The sequence below is a fragment of the Parasteatoda tepidariorum genome, chromosome 5 (assembly GCF_043381705.1).
Source record: "Parasteatoda tepidariorum isolate YZ-2023 chromosome 5, CAS_Ptep_4.0, whole genome shotgun sequence".
Lineage (NCBI taxonomy): Eukaryota > Metazoa > Arthropoda > Arachnida > Araneae > Theridiidae > Parasteatoda > Parasteatoda tepidariorum.
Genome location: NC_092208.1, coordinates 32,354,942 through 32,376,379, shown reverse-complemented (window position 1 = coordinate 32,376,379; position 21,438 = coordinate 32,354,942). Strand labels below are relative to the sequence as shown.

General features: G+C 27.0%; 1 protein-coding gene across 1 annotated transcript in view; it reads right to left on the bottom strand.

The window, feature by feature from the left end:
• Window positions 1-21,438, bottom strand: part of LOC107440232 (metabotropic glutamate receptor 1-like) — a 251,769-nt gene that overhangs the window by 176,145 nt on the left and 54,186 nt on the right. The window contains exon 2 of the mRNA XM_071181257.1: window positions 4,021-4,117. The gene's annotated coding sequence lies outside the window, so the exon portion shown is untranslated. The remainder of the gene's footprint in view (window positions 1-4,020; window positions 4,118-21,438) is intronic.

The following is a 21,438-nucleotide window of genomic DNA, read 5'->3' as shown; positions in this document are numbered from 1 at the left end:
CTGCTGCCTGTTATTTTACCATAATTTTAATATGAAAATTCCAGCAATTCTTTTAATGTATTACTTTATTTAAAAGCCATTCAATTTGCTATAAACGTGAAATGAAATTAGAAAATTTCATAAACTGCTAATAAAAAAAGACAAGTACATAATTTTAAGGAGGTGTGTTTTTAACACAGAGTCATCTAAAAAATTACAGATACTTACAAAAACAAAAATCAAGAAAAAAAATAGTAAATCAACACAGAAAAAATTTTGGTAAAATTACCGTACTGTATAGTTAGGACATTTCTGACTTGAAAAAAAATTCTGGTAAACAAAATTAAAATATACGGTATTTAAATCATTCATTTAGCAACTTTTCAGGCCATGTGGTAAAGGTGTACCAAAAATTCTGTTTTGCAAAATTATAGTTTTCATCTCCCCACATTTAGTAAAAAACGCAAAACTGAAAAATAAATTTACCCGAATAAATAATTTTATTCCATGCTTTGAGGTATCATGATAAAATTACCAAAATTTATCTCAGATTATAAAATCAAATTTTATTGTAAATTTTACCAAAATCATCTGTAAAAATATCGAGATTTTTGAACGGTAAATTTTACCATATTCTGGTGGCTTTGATCACATTTTTTTTCTTAGTTAATAAAAAAATAAAGTATGCACGTGGTCTTAGATATCTCAGTTTTATGAGAAAATTATTTCATTCTTTTTTATTAATTTATATTTCTTTTAAACAATTTTTAACTTTTTCTGATAGAAAAACAAGAAATACTATAATTCACTATTCTCAAAGATCTGAATTAAGGTGAGATAATAAGAATTATCAGTCTCTGACCACAATTCTTATAACCTCAGGATACAATTTAAGTAATAAAAGTGCAGAAAATAACTCATTTAACAGTCAATTTATATAAAAATTTATGTAAAATTTATTCAAGGATTGAGTTTCATTCCATTCTTTAATTATTATTGCAAATCATAAAAATACAAAATTTTCGGTCACCTAGTAACAAACAGCTCAAGAATTTTATTCATCATAAAATTAAGTACAGCTTTCCGCTAATTACATACCATGGTTTAATTAAACCCGCACGACACATGAGAAGAAATATTTTGCTTTAAAGAATTCAAAAACAATTAACAACCAACACAATTACCGAGAACTTTACGAATCATAATAAATAAAACTCGCTGTCTTAAAAAGACGAGTATTTTCTATCGAAAATCACGCTGATGTTCCTCCTCTTAATTAAGACCCGGAAAAGTTGTCAATTAATTTCGAAACGAATTAAAACTCCGATATGACGATAGAAAAAAAAAGGACGCAAAGACGACGAAAATTTTAAACTTTCGTTTGGCATCAGCTCTTGAGGCACATCCAATTTTTGTATCCAATTTGATGCTGCGCATACCTTAGTAACGAGCTAAGAAGAATAAAAAAAACTAGAAAAACTTTTTTCAGATAATAAGGAGATGATGTAGATTCCATTTATTTTCGTATCACGTTCGGAAAAAATCAATAGGACCCTTAACGATTATTACAAAAAATATGGTGGAAAAAAAATAAATATCGCATGATTGGAGACGACTTGGCTCAGAGGACAATATTTCATTTCGGGAGGTTTTAAGGATAAGTATGTTTTGAGGAATGTAAGGAATTCTGAGCTTGTTGTTTTGATCGGATTTAGAAATATTGACTTTATTTCTTAGAACTTTCTGGAAACTTGAATTTGAGTTGATGTGTATCGGATAATATGATTAAAAGAAAAAAGTTCATCGTATTAGATAGTTTTAGTTTACCGTTGGCTGTTTTTCCAAACAAACACAACATCAGTAAGTATGGTAAGTGTGTTTAATATACTGTACTACACCTCATTCTTAAAATTTTATAATATTTGATAAAGACCTAAATAATTCCTTATTTAAAGTAAGCTAAAAAGGCAATTTCGTATAACTTTCTGAAAACTTGAATTTGAGTTAATATGTATCGGATAATATGATTAAAAGAAAAAAGTTCATCATATTAGATAGTTTTAGTTTACCGTTGGCTGTTTTTCCAAACAAACACAACAGCAGTAAGTATGGTAAGTGTGTTTACTATACTGTACTACACCTCATTCTTAAAATTTTATAATATTTGATAAAGGTCTAAATAATTCCTTATTTAAAGTAAGCTAAAAGAACAATTTCGTATAACTATCCTCAAACTTTAATTTGAGTTAATGTGTATCGGACAATATGGCTAAAAGAAAAAAGTTCATCATATTAGATCGTTTTAGTATACCTTTTGCTGCTTTTCCAAGCAAACACAACAGTACTAAATATGGTAAGTATGTATATTTTACTGTACTAACATCACTCTTAAAATTTAAAAATAAAATAATAACTTCCTTATTGAGAATAAGTTTAAACAATATTTCTTGGAACTATCTGAAAACTCTAATTTGAGTTAATGTGTATACGATAACATGAATAAGAGAAGAAATAATATCGAATTCGGTAAATTTGATTTTATTATTTGCTGTGCTAATAAAAAAAAACACAATGTTAGTAAGTATATGTATATTACACAGTACTACACATTGTTATTCTTAAAATTATAAAATATTAAATAAAGTCTTTAATGACTTCCTTATTAAAAGTAAGCTAAAGGATATTTCTTGAAACTTTCTGAAAAATTGAATTTGAATTAATCTATATGGGATAATATGAATAAAAAAATTATCGTATTAAATTGATTTAGATTTGCTATTTGTTTCTTTTTCTGAGCTAGTACAACAGTAGTAAGTATGTATGATATACTATATTCTTAAAATATTAAAAATTATAAATATTAGTTTTAAAATATATAATAAAATTTATTTATTATTATAAAAAAAATATATTTCTAACATATTTTTTAGCTTACTGATACAATTAAAAATATTTCTGGAAACTTGAATTCGAATTTATGTGGATCCGATAATAAGATTAAAATAAAAAAGTAAAAAAGGATTTAATATTAGATTGATTCAGATCTACTATTTGCTGCTCTGTTTCCGAACTCAGTAGTAATTTAACATCTGCTCTTAAAATTTCAAAACGATTTGGGTTAAAAAATGCCCACGTGGAAAATACTCGCTTGAAGAATTGCTCCAGAACATGTATATACAGTACGTAAAATAAATTAAAAATAGACCAACCTGAATAACTTGTGATCAAGTAATCGGATCTTCTCGTTCTAGCACTCAATCTTAATGATTCAAGGGGGTAATTACAAATATGCTAATTAGTTACTGCAGACGATATTTTAAGTTATGTTATTAGACACAAAAGTTATTAGACACAAAAGTTATTAGACACAAAACGCACTTTCTCTGAATAAACATATCTTTTTTTAGACGGATTCAGATTTTTAACCCCAAAAATATAGGGGGCAGATATCTATATATTTTGCTCAAATTTTGCATTTTGCCATGCAAAATTATATTAAGACGATGCAAAAAATTTTATACCTTACAATTCAAAAATTTTTCGAACATTTATTATATAAAATAATAAAAAATAATAATAATTTTCAGAAAAAAAACATTTTTTTTACAGAATTATCTTCTTATAAAAAAATTTTATAATTGCGCGCAAAAAAATTTTCAATTCGCTTATAGTTTTCTCGATATAAAGCGAAATGCGCAAAAAGTGAAATTAGCATTAGGGAGTGAAAAATTTCGAACGCTCTCCTGACTAAACTATTGGGACTATATTTCTAAGATTGAGGCTACCCCCTATATTGTGGGAGGCGGAATTCTGAATCCGTCGAAAAAAGGATCTGTTTATTCAAAGAAATTCCTTTTTTTTTTATTTCGTGACTTGAAATAGAATCTGCACTAATTAATTAGCATTTTGAGGGCCACCTCCGTCAAACCATAAAGATTGAGTCCTAGAACGTGAAGATCCGATCATTGGATCAAAAGTTATTCTGGGTGGTCCGTTTTTTCGGCCCACCGTACAATAAGTTGAATTAATAGAAAAAGTTACCACTTAAAATCTTAGGAGGATGTTTCTCAGGAAATACAATAGATTTAAAAGCTGGGAAACATAACACACTGCCGTCAGGTCCGGCAAGTTTCGGAATCTGGAAAATATTATGGCAAAATTACCGTACTGTATGATAATGACATTTCTACTAAACAAAATTTATTTTGATTCATAAAAACTAACATATGAGGTATGCGGTATATAAATAGTTCATTTATGAATTTTTCTGCTCACATGATAAAAGTTTACCTTAAATTCTGGCTTCTAAAATTACAGTTCTTATTACCACACTTTTAGTAAGAGATACAAAACTGAAAAGGGAATTAAAGCGAATAAAAGGTTTTTATGCCATGCTGTAAGGTTTCACGATAAAATTACCAAATCTCACCACATTTACCAAATTTTATCAAATATTATAAAACCATATTGTATTGTTAATTTTATCAAAATCATTACCGTACGCCATTAAAAAGCAATTCAGTAAAATTACTAAGCATTTTGGTGTTTCAATAGAGCCAGAAATACTGTAAATTTCGCCATATTCTGTAAGTTTTGACTATACTTTTTTTAGTGTCCTCGTCGATATTCATTTCACAGTGTAGTGTAAAACTATGAGAAAGGGTTCAAAAATAACGATCAATAAACGACGTGGATTTAAGATAGTTTCGTCGAAAATAGGAGGGGGGGGGGAAGGATTCGCCAAAAATTTGAAATACGCGTATTATAATATTATAATTTTATAAAACTAGTGGAAGTAATCGAAAAACGATTGAAAAACTATATGGAATAACGATGGAATCAAGCTTGTCAAAAATTGTTTTTCGACTAACAAGGGAAACTAGGGAAGTGTAACTCGCCAATTTTGAAATAAACTAGCGGGATGTATGCCTTATGAGGTATAATTTTAGGGGGCAACATTCGTTTCGGCCCATAGAAGGTCCTGTGAGAGATAAAAAATAATTCAATATGTAGAAAAATCGGTATTTTATTACTTCAATGCAGACTATTAGTTATTGTAATTATCTCATACTCCAATTAATTTTGTGGTACTTTCACGTACTATATAATGCATATTTATTGTCAAAATTGATTTCGAAAATTTTATATATCTGTATTTCTTCAGAAAAACCTGTTAGATTAATTTTTAAAAAAAATTTGCCATCAAATTTTTACATTTTTTTTTCGAAAGATTTTCCCAATTAATTGGAGTATGTAATTGCAGATCAATTAATTAATTAATAATTATTTATTAAGTAATAATTAATTAATAACTGATTAATAATTATTTAATAACTGATTAATAATTATTTAATAACTGATTAATAATTATTTAATAATTAATTAATTAAATAACCAATTAATTACGAATTAATTGGAGTATATGAGACAATTACAATAACTAATAGTCTGCATTGAAGTAATAAAATACCGATTTTTCTATATATTGNGGGGGGGAAGGATTCGCCAAAAATTTGAAATACGCGTATTATAATATTATAATTTTATAAAACTAGTGGAAGTAATCGAAAAACGATTGAAAAACTATATGGAATAACGATGGAATCAAGCTTGTCAGAAATTGTTTTTCGACTAAGTCGTTTACAAATAGTCTTTACTCAAACCCAAAACTTTCGTCATAATTACACCGTATAAATTAAAAATATAAGAATTAAAAAAAAACACTTGGGATAACGGAAGACACGATAGAAAAATCACGTGGATTAGCGATGGAATCGAGTGTGTCAAAAAGTGATATTTCATTTACAAAACTCTCTACCGCATTAAAAATGTCGGAATTTAAAAAAATCATGAGAAAATGTCCTAAAAAGGAAATCCAAAGGGTAATTTCAGAAACCCCGCCTAGAATGAACCCTCCATTGACTATTGAAGATTGTTTTTCTTGGTGATGATAAATAATGTTTCATATAAATTAGGCATTTCATTTTGATTTTTCCGATGTAATTGGCAAATTTATTTTGTCGAATGTATATTTAAATAAAAATGCTTATTTAAATATGATTTAAGCCTTTTTCAGATTTTATTTTTGTATGAATCTCATTGAGTAAATTTTTTTCAGCAATATATTTATTTTTGTAATTTGTTGCATTTGTTACATTCTTTCGATTTAATAATGCATTTTCTTTCTAGTTCTGTTAAATATGGTATAAATTGTACATTTATGTGTTCAAATCTGTATACCAGGTGCTTACAAGTAAAATTAATCTGCCCCAATCTGTTCCAAAAACTATGTTTCCACAGAACAGTTTTTTTGCTCTAAAATGGTGTTCCATCCCTGGAATTGCAAACTTTAATATTCAAATAATTTAAAATAATTTTAAATAAATATTAAAATAATTTAACCATAACCATTACTGATCAAAACTTTAATTAGCAAAATATCAAATTTAAAAGTAATTCTTCGGAATGATGCCAGAAAAAATACTGCTTAAATTATTTGCTTCTATATATATTATTAAAATGTTTCCGTCACCTTATAATGTCACCCGTTTCCTTGATAAAAATTTATACAGACAAGTAATTTCTTTTATCTTTAAAAATAAAATGAAACTACATTCTGAAAGGAGGTGTGAATTTGTTATACGTCCCCAAAAGATTGCTGTGAAAAATTTTGAAACAAATGGATTTACTAACTAGTTCCTAATCTCACAGCGAATTCTTTAACTATGTTATCGATAAGGTCTAAGTTCTTTTTTTCTAACTCTCTTCCATTTTTCTCCTGGTATTAATTCATTTTAATCAAATTCCTCAAAGAATTCGTCTTGGCAGGAGAGAAGCAAGATAAATTGTGAAAACTTTTGTTCCTTGATTTTCAGTTTTTATGAGGAAAAAAAAGACTAAAAATTCTTTTTTGAAAGAAACATTATTTTTACTTATTAGTAATTGATCATTTCGTCTGACAGGTATTTGTTAAGGATAAAAAATTTCATTGTATAATGTTGTTAAAATGTTTGTGTAACAAGTCTTGACCAGTAGTGAAACTTTTTCTAACAAGTTGAATAACTTTCTTGTCATTGTGTCAATGGCTCGAATTTTTAATAGAAATAGACTTGGAAGTTATGATCAAATAAAGTTTAAAAAGTATAGTTTTGATGAAAAGAAATTGAAAGGAACCACGAATTTTTGTTAAATGACTGATAAAATATATTTGATAAAATAACTTTTAAAGTTTTCTAAACAACACCTGGGCACAATAATCTCAAATATTTAGAGTACTGTGGCGTAACTACCACTAATAATATTAAATATCAATTTAGTAGTATATAAGACTTGTTAACTGGATTCTATTTCAAAGTACCTTTTGATAGATAAAGGTTGGCATAGTCGATAATTAAATCTCCCTATTATAATTTTGTTAAATAATTTTTGTAGCAAATCTTTAACAGAGAAAAAAAGTAAGGTAAAAACTAACAGAATATTGTAAAATTTACCGCGTTTCAAGCTCTATGGGAACATCAAAAAGCTCAATAATTTTTACCAAAGCACTTTTTAGTAGAACATTAAAATATGATTTTATACTTTGTGATAAAATTTGGTAAATATGGTAAAATTTATTAATTTTACCGTGATACTTTAATCATGGTATAAAAACCATTTATTCGGTTGATTTTCAGAATATTTTTATGATATCGCTAAAATATGTTTTTATAATATGTGATAAATTTCGATAAATGTGGTAAAATTTATTAATTTTAACGTGATGCATTTGAGCACGGCAAAGAAACTTACTTATTCAGTTAAAATTTATTTTCAGTTTTGTGTACGTTTTACTAAATATAAGTAATAAAAACTATAACTTTGAAAACTAGAATTTCTGGTAAACCGTTACCATATGAACGCAAAAACTACTAGATGAATCATTTAAATGCTGCATATTTTGGTTTCATTATGCAGAATTATGTTTTTCTTTCCTACTAGAAATTACTATACAGTACTTAATAATAATTATTACAATAAATTATTACAGTAAATTATTACAATCATTACTATACAGTAGAGTTATTTTACCAGATTTTTTTTCTCTGTGCTGCATGTGATGAAATTTTATTAACAAGGAGAACTTCAAATGTCACTGTATCAAGTATACTTAAATATAAATAGACATATGAAATTAAGATATGAAATTTTCCTACTTCTTTAAAGTTGTGGTTACAAACATTTTTTAAAAAAATTGCCAAACGTTTGATAATTATACATTAAAACCGAAATTAAACTAAAAAGCTGATTAAACTGAATAATTTTTAAGTCTCTTAAGGACTGCCTAGATCTTGTCACAAAACATAAAAATTATGTGTTTCTTTCATAAAAAAAATCGCATTTATTTTCTTACAGATGCTGAAAAACTATGCATTTATCCAAATATATTGATTATAATGAACTCAAAGTTGATGGAATAACCGGATTATATTACTTATAATTAGTTCAAAGGTTTGCAGTTTTTCTGATTGCATCATTAGCATTTATTGTATAAACAATTATAATTATTTACTACGAATATAAAAAAACAGAGTTAATTAATAATTTAGTTACCAAATTACTCTCCAAAAATCTACAATCTTATTAGCAATTTCAGACCCTTTGTTAAAAATACATTAATTAATTGTGGTGGGTATCCTTTTTTATTGCAATAATGTTTTATGTATGTCTATTGTGATTTTATTATATTTATATTGTGATTTTATTATAATTATTATTTCAAATTATTAAAATTATTTAAAATTTTTTTAAATATTTAATAAGACGAATAAGCTATTTAATATGCCATTTTATATGTTATTTTATATGTTTTTTTTATTAATAGCCATTTAATGTAGACTTGAAAAGCAAAACAAATCTAAAACATTAAAAAATGCATTAAAATAAAAAATATCACGAATGCATTCTCTGAAAATGTGTAGTAAATAAGAAATATTATGAATACATTCTCTAAAGTAGTGTAGTAAATAAAAATGTCATGAATGCATTCGCCAAAATAATGTAGTAAATAAAAATTCTAGAGTACTATAGTTGAATACGATCCGTTGTAAAAAATTTGCTGGGAATTTGTTTTAATCAGAAGTATCATGTAAAATTAGAAAGAATTAAAAACAGAAAGTTTCTTTAAAGATACCGTAAAATTTTTCAATGAGACTGTAATTTTTCAGAAATGAAGAAATTGATATTCTTTAAATTATTATTACTACACGGCTTTTAAACATTAAGCCTTTTCTTGCTTTAAAACCACTGGGGACATTACATTAGAGGGAAATACAATTTTAAATACAAATTTTAAACACAATTTTTTACTATAGTTAAATGCGAAAATTTTATAACTGTGTATGGCAAAAATAACAATTCAAAAGTAGCATCTTTTTTGTAAAGAAATTGAATTCAATTATTCACAATTATTTAATTTTTTCACGATTATTTTATTAACCATATCAAGGCCATTACAAAATTTTAGCCTTGTTTAAATTTCTATTCGAAATTAATAATTAAAGATATTCATGAAATGTCTTCTTCCAATAAAAAAGTCTAATGAGTGATTTAACCTTTCTCGTTAGAAAATCAATACAAAAATAAACAAAACGAACTTTTACTTAGTTTTAAGGCTTTAATTTTTAATATTTTTATTTAAAGATGTGAACAGAACTTCAAAAGATAATAACATTTCGTAACAACGAATTATTTTCTTTAATTTGGCAACAAGAAAACGGAATAGGAAAAACTCCGTGATTTAAATGGGGGGAAAACGCTGAGAAGTAATTATTGCCATAAAAAGAACTTCCATCTCACTCTTTTTTATTAGTTTTTTAAATAAAACTTTTTGAATCTAATAACTGAGATACACCACTTCTTGAGAAAGATCAAAGAGAGAAAAAGTTTTGAGAATGTTCTACCCGTATCACAGAATAAAAGTCGTGACTTTGATAAAAAAAAAAATTATTCATTAAATTAAAATTAATCAAATGTTTTTTTCACGATAAATAATTTAAGGTTTTACTAGTTTTACATTTTTGCTTTAAAAATTTTTAGAGATTAATCTCTCAGTAGAAAAACAATAGAACTAACAAAAAAAATAATAATTTTTACCAATTTCATTTTCAGTTTTACTTATTTTTTTCTTATGATATTAAAATAAGACATTATTTAGACATTAAAATTAAAATTTTGTAATACACATAACATTTAAAAAATTTTAATACACATAATTACATAAATTACATAAATTTTACTAAATTTACATAAGTTCGTGTAAAAAAAGTTACTTAACTCTATTTAATTTTTTAAAAAAAACTAATCTTTGTTACACATTACAGCATACAATTTATTTTTTTTAGTGAAGAAAGAAGTATTATCATGATTGGACATATGTGTTGAATATAAAGAATTAAATACTGGCATTTTACAAAATACGTAAAGTAATTTTAAAAATGCGAATTTTATACATAAAATAATTAAAAAATACGAAAAATTACGAATTATCTGAACTATTTTATAACTTACTTAAACATTCTACATAGTACAAAGATATGGCATATAATGCTCATGCATTTTTTCAAAGATCAAATGCACTTTAAAGTGGTTTGGGACCTAAATAATAAAAATCATGGACTTCTGTTTATAAAAAAATTTCAAATACAAGGAGAAACAATTCCGGTAAAATTACTGTACTGTAAATTAAAGACATTTATAGTAATAAAAACCTTAATTTCTTGTAGTAAAAATCAAAATACACAGTATTTGTATTAATTTGGCAATTTTTCCGTTCATATATGGTAACGGTTTACTGGAAATTCTGATTTTAAAAATTATAGTTCTTATTACCATACATTTCGTAAAAAATATAAAACTGAAAAATCTAAATTAATTGAACAAATGGCTTTTATACTAAAAATACTAAAAATATCATAATAAAAATATCAAATTTTAACTCATTTACGAAATTTTACAACATATTATTAAACCATAATGTATAGTTAATTTTACTAAAATCATTACCAAAGTACTTTGGAAAAAATGATCAAGATTTTTGGTACCCCATAGAGCAAGAAACATGATAAATTTTACCATGTTCAGTTAGTTTCGACCATATTTACGTTTTCGATTTGTGATATTAGATTTTTAATGCAATTAGAAAGCGAGACAATGCGTTTTTATCTCATATAACTTCAAGCCAAGTTCCAGGCCTAGCACTGGATAAGCAGAAACTTTAAATGCTCTTTTCTCCATAATCCTATTTTTCAGGATTTTTCTTAATTTAAAATAATCTATCTCAAAAACGTTAAAAATAACTACATCGAATTTAGTACATATATTGTATATTCAAGTTGTCTTTCTTTAATTTTTCATTAAAAAAATTGTCTAACATTTTTAAAATTTCATTTTATTTTTACAAAAAATAATAAATAATATGATATTTTAAATTTATAAACATACATATTCATTTTAATACTAATTAAGGGATTTTGAAAATTTTGTTGCGCTTTATGAAAGTTAAAGTAAAGAAGTGAACCATACTAACAGCCAACCAAAGTAGCAAAAAGAACAAAAAAGAATAAAAAATCGAGAAAGCAAGCATTTTGTGGATGATTTTTTGAACAGAGCCATGTCCGACATCTTACTAACGAAGATGAGTTATCAGAAGTTTAGACAGATAAGTTATGTTTTTATTTTTACATTTGGTTAGATGAATAGGGTACCTCTTGCATTGGGTACGGTAATTTTAAGCTTTTACTGTAAATAACACAGAGGCTTTCATGACTTGGTCACATTGAGAGATCACCTGACTACCGAGTGGTAAAATGGAAGCCGATGCTCAAGAGGACGACCAAAGAAATGATGGATGGATGATGTCTTGAACGATTTAAAAGCTTTAAAAATATCCAATTGAAAGATCAAGATCAGGAACAGAGCTGTCTGGAAAAATATTATAAATATGCTAAGATTCACCCTGGGCTGTAGTGCCAATACAGAAAAACTGTACAGAAAATTTTCCATTTCCCAATTTTTTTTTCCTATTACGATTTCTTATAGTTAGAAAATCTTACTTTCAACTCACTTTCCATATTTTCTACAAGAAAATTAAAAATTGCCAGAATAATTTGGGCACCCAATTAAAAACTTTACCTTAAATTGTTTACATTGCTGTTAATTAGATCCCTCCGATGGCTAAATTATCCTTTGTTTTAACAAAATTATGGTTTGCTCTTGAAGATGTATTATAGGAAATCATCTAATCATCGAAATTTGAAACTCCTCAACAGTAAGCGAAATTAGTTTCCGCTAAGATAAGGACTTATTTCACATATTAATGGATTACGAGATCGAAGTCTTCAACCTTCTGCGTCATTTTCTTCTGGGCAATTTGAGAATCCTTACTGGCCAAGAACTCATGCAAGCAAAGAAGCTCATTAACAAAAGGGAGGAAACAGTCAATTTTAGCACAAATTAATAAGTTTTATGATTTCTAACTTGTCGGTATTTTCAAAACTGTCGGTTTTAAAATTGAAATAAAATTTCTGTCAAAACTATTCATTTTCCAATATTTTTTGTGTTATTATCTGACAAAATATGATTAGACTGATATTAATTAAAATAACTACAGTACTGCAGTGAAAATATATATATATATATANGACAGATGCGAAGTTTGTCCTCCCTGTGTTTACTAAAGTAAATTATCAATATCATAGGAAATGTTCGTAGTTGCAATTCTCAAAGTATTCTCCAAATACTGTTCTGATATTTTCTTCTTCGATTTTATGATTTTTGCTGAATTAATTTGTTTAGTATTTTATATTATCAGTGTATTAATTTTTATAAGCAACAGCCACAAATATTGCACAACTGGTAATAATTAAAAATAGTTGTCATTCTACAGTCTTTTTTTTATTTTCATATCGAACAATTGTGCTGAACTAAACGAGATAATTTCTTTTCAAATAATTGTGATTCTACGGGGTTCTTTTATTTTTCTATAGAACAATAGTACTGAACTAAATCAGATAATTTTATTTAAAATTATGTTCTTTCTACTGCCTTTTTCATTTCCATGTCAAGCAATTTGTGCTAGACATAACAAGATAATTTCATTTAAGATAACCGTCATTCTACGTCATTTTTAATACTCATATCGAACAATAGTGCTGAATTAAACCAGATAATTTCAATTATATTATACTCTTTCTACGGCCATTTCATTTCCATATGGAGGAATTGTGGAGGACTGAAGAAGATAATTTTCCTTAAAATTATATTCTTTCAACGGTCTTTCTCATTTTCATATCAAACAGTTGTTCTAAATCAATCAAGATCATTCCATTTAAAATAGTAGTCACTCTACCGCCTTTTTTCTTTTCCATATTGAATGATTGTGTTAAACTGAACGAGATAATTCCATTCAGTTCAAAAATTTAATTAAAATGAAATCGAAAACTTATATTTTTAAATCGCAGAAGACTTAAAAGATACATTAAATTTCATAAATTTAAAGTCATACATTTTTAAATGTTGGCCCAGAATTTTAAAACTGAGCTTTAATTAACTAATTTCTGAACATCGTGTATGTTTGATATTAAAAGAGATCTACAAATATTGCATAATAACACGGATAAAAAAACATTTAAATAAGAATATCAGGTGCCTTATCTTAAATTACAAATAACTGATATGGAAAGAATTATCCTGATATATATTCGAAAGGAGACGTCGGTTCAACTGAGCGTTTCATTTAACCGCTGATTAAAATATTCCCTTGCAACCCGTATATTACATAATCCAGAATCTTCATTGGATTTAATACACTTCTGAGTTTTGCCACACGTGAACCCAAATGCTTTCCCGAATGAATTTAAATATATTAGGTAATAATAAAGAGTGAAAAATGCAATACAGTTTTTAGGAAAATAACAAGACAATAAAATTCATTAAAAGTATAAAAAATTTAATTGAACAAAGATAAACACCAAAATTTAAATATGAAAAAAAAATGCGCGGAGTCCCTCTGCGCGGAAGAAGTTAAACTTCGTAACGTGCAACGTTAATTGCAGAAGAATCAGCAGTCGTAGAAGGATCACTAGTTCTATTCAACGACTCTTTTTCCTGCTCCCTGTTAAATTATATGTGTATCAAAACAAACTAAAAAAATATTTATTAAAAAACAAAAGTTTTATGACTTTTATTATTTTTATGCTAGTGAGAACCAAACAATATGGAAATGAATGAGGGAAAACTGGATCCTACCACGTGATTTACCGGCCAATGAGAATGTAGCGTTAAACGTTTAACGCAACCTTGTTAGAAGTCGCATAAGAAGTATAACTTCAATAAGTCAAAATGGAAAAGCGCTAAAAGCAGCATAAAACCAAGATTGTCTTTAGTACACCCTCTCCATAAATATGGGAAAACTTGAATAAGTTTTAAATCTTTTAGTAAACATTTTCCTATGAGATAATGTTATCATTCATTAAAAAATATTTTTAAAGCAAGAAAAATCAATTCATACTAACATAGCACCACCACATATTGCACCTTAGACTAGTGGATGTTACTTCCTATTTCTTTCCAACTTGGATATTCTTCTTAACTTAAAAATTTGAATTTCCATGTAATTAAAAGCTGTTTTCATATTGCTTGTATAAGTTAAAGTAATTCAAGTTAATCATATATGTAATACCAAAGAAATATTTGAAAACTTTCTAGCTTCTCTAAAAACATAACATTTCTTTGCCTATTGGGAGGAGCATTGTCCACAACGATTACCATATTTGATTTGACTGAACCTATTGTCCATACCTCGAACCGGTCTAAGATACAATATTGAGCTTGATCCAAGGTATAAGATGCATTCGAATTTTTAACTTTGTTAAGTCTAATAGAAAAGATTATTTTTTTAAATAAATTTATATGTTATCTTAAAAAGAATGACATCTTGACATCACTTATCTACCCTGTTTTAATTAAATTTTAAAGGGTTTTGTTTTAAATTCAAAAATTTACTCAACAGCTATATAATCAAAAAAGTTTTGTAGCACATGTTATTTGTGAATACATACCTAGAAAATCTCAAATGGTCCACAGCACGGAAGATGTACCTTTTGTTACATGTATCAACTATGAATACTTAATGCAGAATTTATCCACTAGCATATATATTTGCACTGGTTCAAAATACATTCGGTCCAAGATACAGCACTACCTTCTATAATGTAGCAAAATTGTTTCGGAGCAGTATATAATCACACTGCACATGAAGAGCTTTAATTTTTTTCACCACAAAACTCTTTATTTTTAGTAACTAATATTTCTCTACATAGGATGAAATAGACAAAAGGTCTTTTACATACCCCTATTCTATATTAGTAACGATCTATATAAAAAAAATTATCATGATTAGTGAATGAAATTTTAAAGGCCTTCTCTAGATATCCATCATCATATTATTTAATATTATCAGAATTATACAGTCTAAACTTTTTATTCTGGTAAAACTTTATGGGATATAACTATGGAAACGAAAGTTTAATCTAATTCAGTTAACGAAATCGGGATTTGATTTGAAAAACCGAGATAACTGACTAATATCGAGGTTCCGTCCATAAATGAAATTAAACCTATTTATCTCTAGAAGCAATTGACACTAATTGTATAATACACAATTTTAAATATCCTATTAGTTTTATTATTCTTTTTAAATCATCAATAGAAACAGAGATAATTTCTAGAAATTCAGAAATAAACTAATTTTAATTTAAGGCTCATTCTAGAAGTATGATGGAAAATTTCTACTGACTGGCATTATAAATGTAGACCACTATTTAATCACAGCCATGTGTTTTAAAATTTAATTAAAATAATTAAACAAATGTATTCTACCCGTTGGATACGAAAGTTTCTCGAATTAAGTGCTAGCTAAATTCGCGTCCTTTTTTCGCCTTCGTTTTCTTTTCTTTTTTTTTATCATAATCCAAAAATCTTTTTACGAAAAAAATGTGCATTAAAATTTCTTATTTAAAAACGAAGATAGAAAATACTTAAAATATAATATGTGCATTTATGTAACACGGAAAAATTTTACTCACTATTGCTTACGACCTAAGCAAACAGAATTAAACAAAAATTAGTTTCATTTTTAGTTTCATTTTCCAACGTGCAAACATTAAATAATCAGTTTCGTACCCACACTAGTTTTAAGTCATGGAGGCAGAAACATTAAAAAAGAAAAGCATTATTAAAACAGTATACTTCTAAATTAGTTTATGAGTTCCAAATTAATTTATTAGTTCCAAATTTTACTGACTATGAATTCTATTTAAGTAAACAAAATTAAGCAAAAATTAGTTTCATTTGGAATTTTATTCCCTTTTTTTTAAGAATACAAATCATTAAATAATCAATTTCGTATCTAGACTAGTTTTATAGAGGCAGAAACATTATAAAAAGAAAAGCATTATCATACCAAACAACCAACAGTATGATACAAAATTACTTTATGTTCCATGCAAAATAAAGACTAAAGTTAAATTTTTATAATTCTAAACAGTTATCTGTAATACTGATTAATTCCTTAAACTCCTAAAAAAATATGCAAATTGCATAATTTTTCACAATACAGCTTGATTGTTTTTCGCATGTGGGAAAAGGAAAGAAATCCATTAGCTTAGATTTTTTTTTTACCACGGTAAGACTAATCGATTTCTAGAAAGCTTAAAATGCTAAACGTAGAAGGTAATTTGGCACCCCATTATTATCGTCAAATAGGAAAAAAAGTGTCATCTGCATTTCTTGTCCACCATATAGTAAAAAAATATAATAATTGATTTAAAGTCATGTATCATTATCAGTTATAAGTTAAGCATAAAAAAGAAATTTATATTACACTGCTAATCTATTCATTTATTCAGGGTCTTATCAGTCATGAACTTACCAAAAATTGAATTTTTAAAGATGAATATTTCGAAAAATATTTTTCAAAAAATATACTAAAAATGAATTGAGACCTTTGAATGAGATAGTTATCTAAAACAAATCTGAATGAAATAGCTGTCGACAAAAGTGAATTATTCTTTACTTAATCAGTTATTTAATAAAATTTATTATAAATAATAAGAAATTATTGTATTTATTGGACTTTTTTGCAATCAAAAAGTTATTACGCACAACAATAAATTTTATTATCGATGAAAATATAATTATTTAATAATTTTATATAATGATCGAAAGAATTTTCCTCATTTTTTACAACTTATTGATATAAACTTAAATTACAAAAATCAAAATTTGAAATAGCAAAAAAGAAGTTCTCGAGAACGCAAATTTAAAGGTTACTATTATTTTATTGGGCAGTATCTGTTTAAATAATTTTTTTTATATTTTAGATTTTCATTTAAAACAACATTAATTATTATCTTGTTAAACATTTTATACCTTTCGTTTTTTTTTTTTTTTAATATTTTGAAATTAAATATAAAATATGGCATATAGTTATTAAAAAATCATATTAAATCGTCTATGGATAAACAAACTAGGCAAAAACGTTTTTGATTAACAGTTTTAAAGAAATACGCAAAAAATAAAATTAACAATACGTAGTTTAAACTTAAGATAAACTAGCTCTCCTGACAAAGTAATTAACACCATATTTTCCAAATAGTGATACCTAACAATACTTGAGAATCAAAAATACCAATTCATCAAAAAAGGCAAATTTTTTTGCTAGAAGAGTAAATTTTGGATGTAGTTTCGTAACATAAAATATCACCTGCCCTAATTAATTACACATTTAATCAGTTTAAAGATAAAAGCCCTCAATCACAGATTTGAAGATAAGTCCTAAATACGAAACATTGTGGTAAACACAACCTTTCTTTGTAAAACTAGATAGCAATTGCGTTAATAGAGATAAAAAAAACATAAATATATTATATTAATATTAAGTTTAATATCCCATTAATAAATTTAAAGTATGATTGAAAAAATGTGATAATTAAGTTATGTGAATTGTAAATATACTATAAGCTAGATCCGAAACTTTAACAAATTCAAGAAGTAAATATTTTCCATTATATTTGATCAAACCAGACCTTTTAGACTTTCTTCCAGTCCAATTTTTTGCACTTAATCATTCCTTAAGTTAAAGCTCGGATGGTCTCTACAAAAATCAATTGAATTCAAAACAATTTTTAGAATAAATTTACTTGAAATTTAAAATATTTAATGAGGAACACTTGAAATGAATCATTGATTTTTTTTTCAAAAGGAAATTCAAAAAAAATTCTGCCAAATTTCAAAATTTTGATGTCTTACAATTTTTTTCTCAAGAAAGTTTTAATCAGTTATTTTTCTTCTCCGAAATTTTTCCGAAAATAAAAATTGCTATCTCTTTACTTTTCTGTTTTAAAATCCTTATTCTATCCATTAAAAGAATTATATTTCAGGAATCTGATTAATTAAATGATTTCGTTTTTTCACTAAATTCTAGAAGTCCTTTCAATATTTTCTGAAAGTCCCAATGCACGGTAGATGCTTTAATTATAAAACTAAAGAAGTCCTCGGCAGCAGCTTCCTTTCAAAACATAAACTATCTTTTCTTTTTTAAATAAAAATTTTAGCTGCAAAAGTACAATGTTTATTACAAAATAACTCTTAGCGAAATTTAATCTCCAACCCTTCGAAAGACTCGTTAAAAAATTCGAAAGCCTTAATGAGCGCCTTTCTCGTCTTCGTTAATTTTACTACCATTTGCGAGATGATTAGAGCAAAGGAGAGTTAGAGCCAGAAAGAGCCATTTTCAAAGCTTCAATTTCAACCGTGTTTTCGAACGATTCTCCAATTTGACACTGCCAGATTAAATATATCTCAAAGGAACCATAATACGAGTTTTTCGTTCGCAATCCATGCTAGATTATTTACTCACAGGCACTGCTGTTCGTGTCTCTGAATTCATTACCGCTCAAGAGACATTTCTGTTGAGAGATTACGAACGCTTCTATAAATCTCGCAGCGTTGAAATTGCATTAAAGTAACCTTATTTCAATGGTTTATGTTTATGCCTCTGTGAGCCATCAGTTTAAAGGTTTTCTACCAGCCACGAATAATGGCGTTAATTACTGAACTGCATGAACTTGTCTTAGGTAATAAGCTAATGACAATTCGTAATATAATGCAAATAAAAGCTGTCCCAAAGATTCATTTAAAGACGCAATTCCATTACTGAAATTAACAAAGATTTCAATTTTAAGAATACACTTTTGAATTAAAGAGGATATTTAACGCTTTTCGGAAAATATAGACAAATATCATTATTTTTTTGTTTTTTTTATTTAATTAAAGTAATACTCAAATTATATATGAAAAACCTAAACTGACAGAAATTTTAGCCTATGCTGAAACTTAATTCAATTGTTCTGAAACCGTAATTCGGTGACAAATTGATCCAGATAATTGTGCACATTGACAATTCTTGAGATTGATTATACAATACAATATCTGAAGTTTGAGCCTATTTAGCCTATGCTAAACCATAATTCAATTGTTCTGAAACCGTGATTCGGTGCCAAATTGATCCAGAGAATTGTGCATATTGATAATTCTTAAGATTGATATTACAATACAATGTCTGAAGTTTGAGCCTATTTAGCCTATGCTAAACCGTAATTCAATTGTTCTGAAACCGTGATTCGGTGCCAAATTGATCCAGAGAATTAAGCGTATTGATAATCCTTGAGATTGATTATACAATACAATATTTGAAGTTTGAGAAAAGCAAGCGTATTACCATTGTTGATGCGTATTACCATTGCACTGACATTGTTGACAATAGTAGTCAATAGTTAGTATTAACAGTCTCTTCAATTATTTTGTGTTAATGAAACTTTTGCTCTTACTTTTCGGTCTTAATCGATTCATTAGATGCAGATATAACTAACATTTTCCCCTAAAGTAAATGCTAAGCTGCTCAATAGATCTCAAGAAACTGTGTAAAACAATATGACAGTGTGTTTTTGAGAAAAATACATTTAAAGTGAAGCAAGAAACTGCAGTAAAACCTCCTGTGAGAGTTCCTACACTTTCTGTAATTTACAGAGCGTGCTTTACCGGTCCATATATGGTACCATTTATTTGACGGGTGATTTTCAAACTAATTCAATAAAAATAATCATAACCTTCCTTGCTTTCTTAAGACTTCTTTTAGTGATATATTTTTGCTTTTAATGAAAAAAGCTTAGTGACTGTTATAAACATCTCACTTTTATCTGCAATTGCAAAGTCTCTTTTCCTCACGACTCTTATGTACTATTGCAATATTTGAAAGGCTTGGTTCAATAGTTTTCGTGAAATTATGGACAACACTAAGACAAGAATGCTAAAGGAAAACATATTTAAAGAACCACAAGAAACTCATATTCAGTTTAACTGACTGAGCTTTTCAAATATTACCTAGTAAGCTAATTTTACCGGAAGCCCGACTCAACTTAATTAACAAAAATAATCGCAACCCCGTCCATACTTACGTAAAAATTTTTAGTTATATATTTAGGCAGATTTATGGATTTTTTTTTAAAAAAAGAGATTCTTTTATAAAAGAGATTTAGTAACATATTGCACTTTTCACTTTCCTCTTGTAAGCAAAAACTAACAAATCTCAAAACTCTCCTCCCCCCTCCCCTGATGTGCGTATGTAATCATTAAACGAAGAGGTTCAGTAGATTTTAAGAAACAGTGTGCAACCATACACTGTTTGAAATTTCTCGGAAAAAATGGTTAAATAACAATTTATTGAATGGCTAATCTACCATATTTAATCAAAACAGTCAAATAACCATAAATAAAATGGTAATCAAACTGTTAAGTTTGAGAAAAACTGTTCATTAATTGATTTCACCTAATACGGTTAAACAACCAGAATATTATCGCACCCACTAGAACCACCTAATGAAGCTACTTAGTTCTTTGCAACTGCGTGCATATCATAGCTGAGCGGGCTTATCTGTCAATCTCATGACCGGCAAAACTGAAGTTCGAGTCCTAGTATTGTTACCACAATATTTCCTCCATTCCCTTCAACACATGAAGAATTTCCTGTGTCCGACACTCTCCAATGCCCATTACCTTACGAAAAGACAAGCTCCTGTGTCTAATTAAATAATTATTTTTTTTACGTTTTTGGAAAGTGGTAGTTGTAAATGGTTAAAAACCGTATAATTTTGTATTCATGGTTTTATAACCATACTTTTTGTAAATGGTTTCAAACCCATAAAGGAAAAAAATGTTCTTTACCGTAAACTTTACAGTTAATCGAATGGACAGACAGCTGCCAGTTATTTTACCATAATTTTAGAATGAAAATTTTAACAGTGTACGTCTACCTATTTTGTAGAGAAAAAAAATTTAACTGCCACAGGGAACTGCTGATTNTTG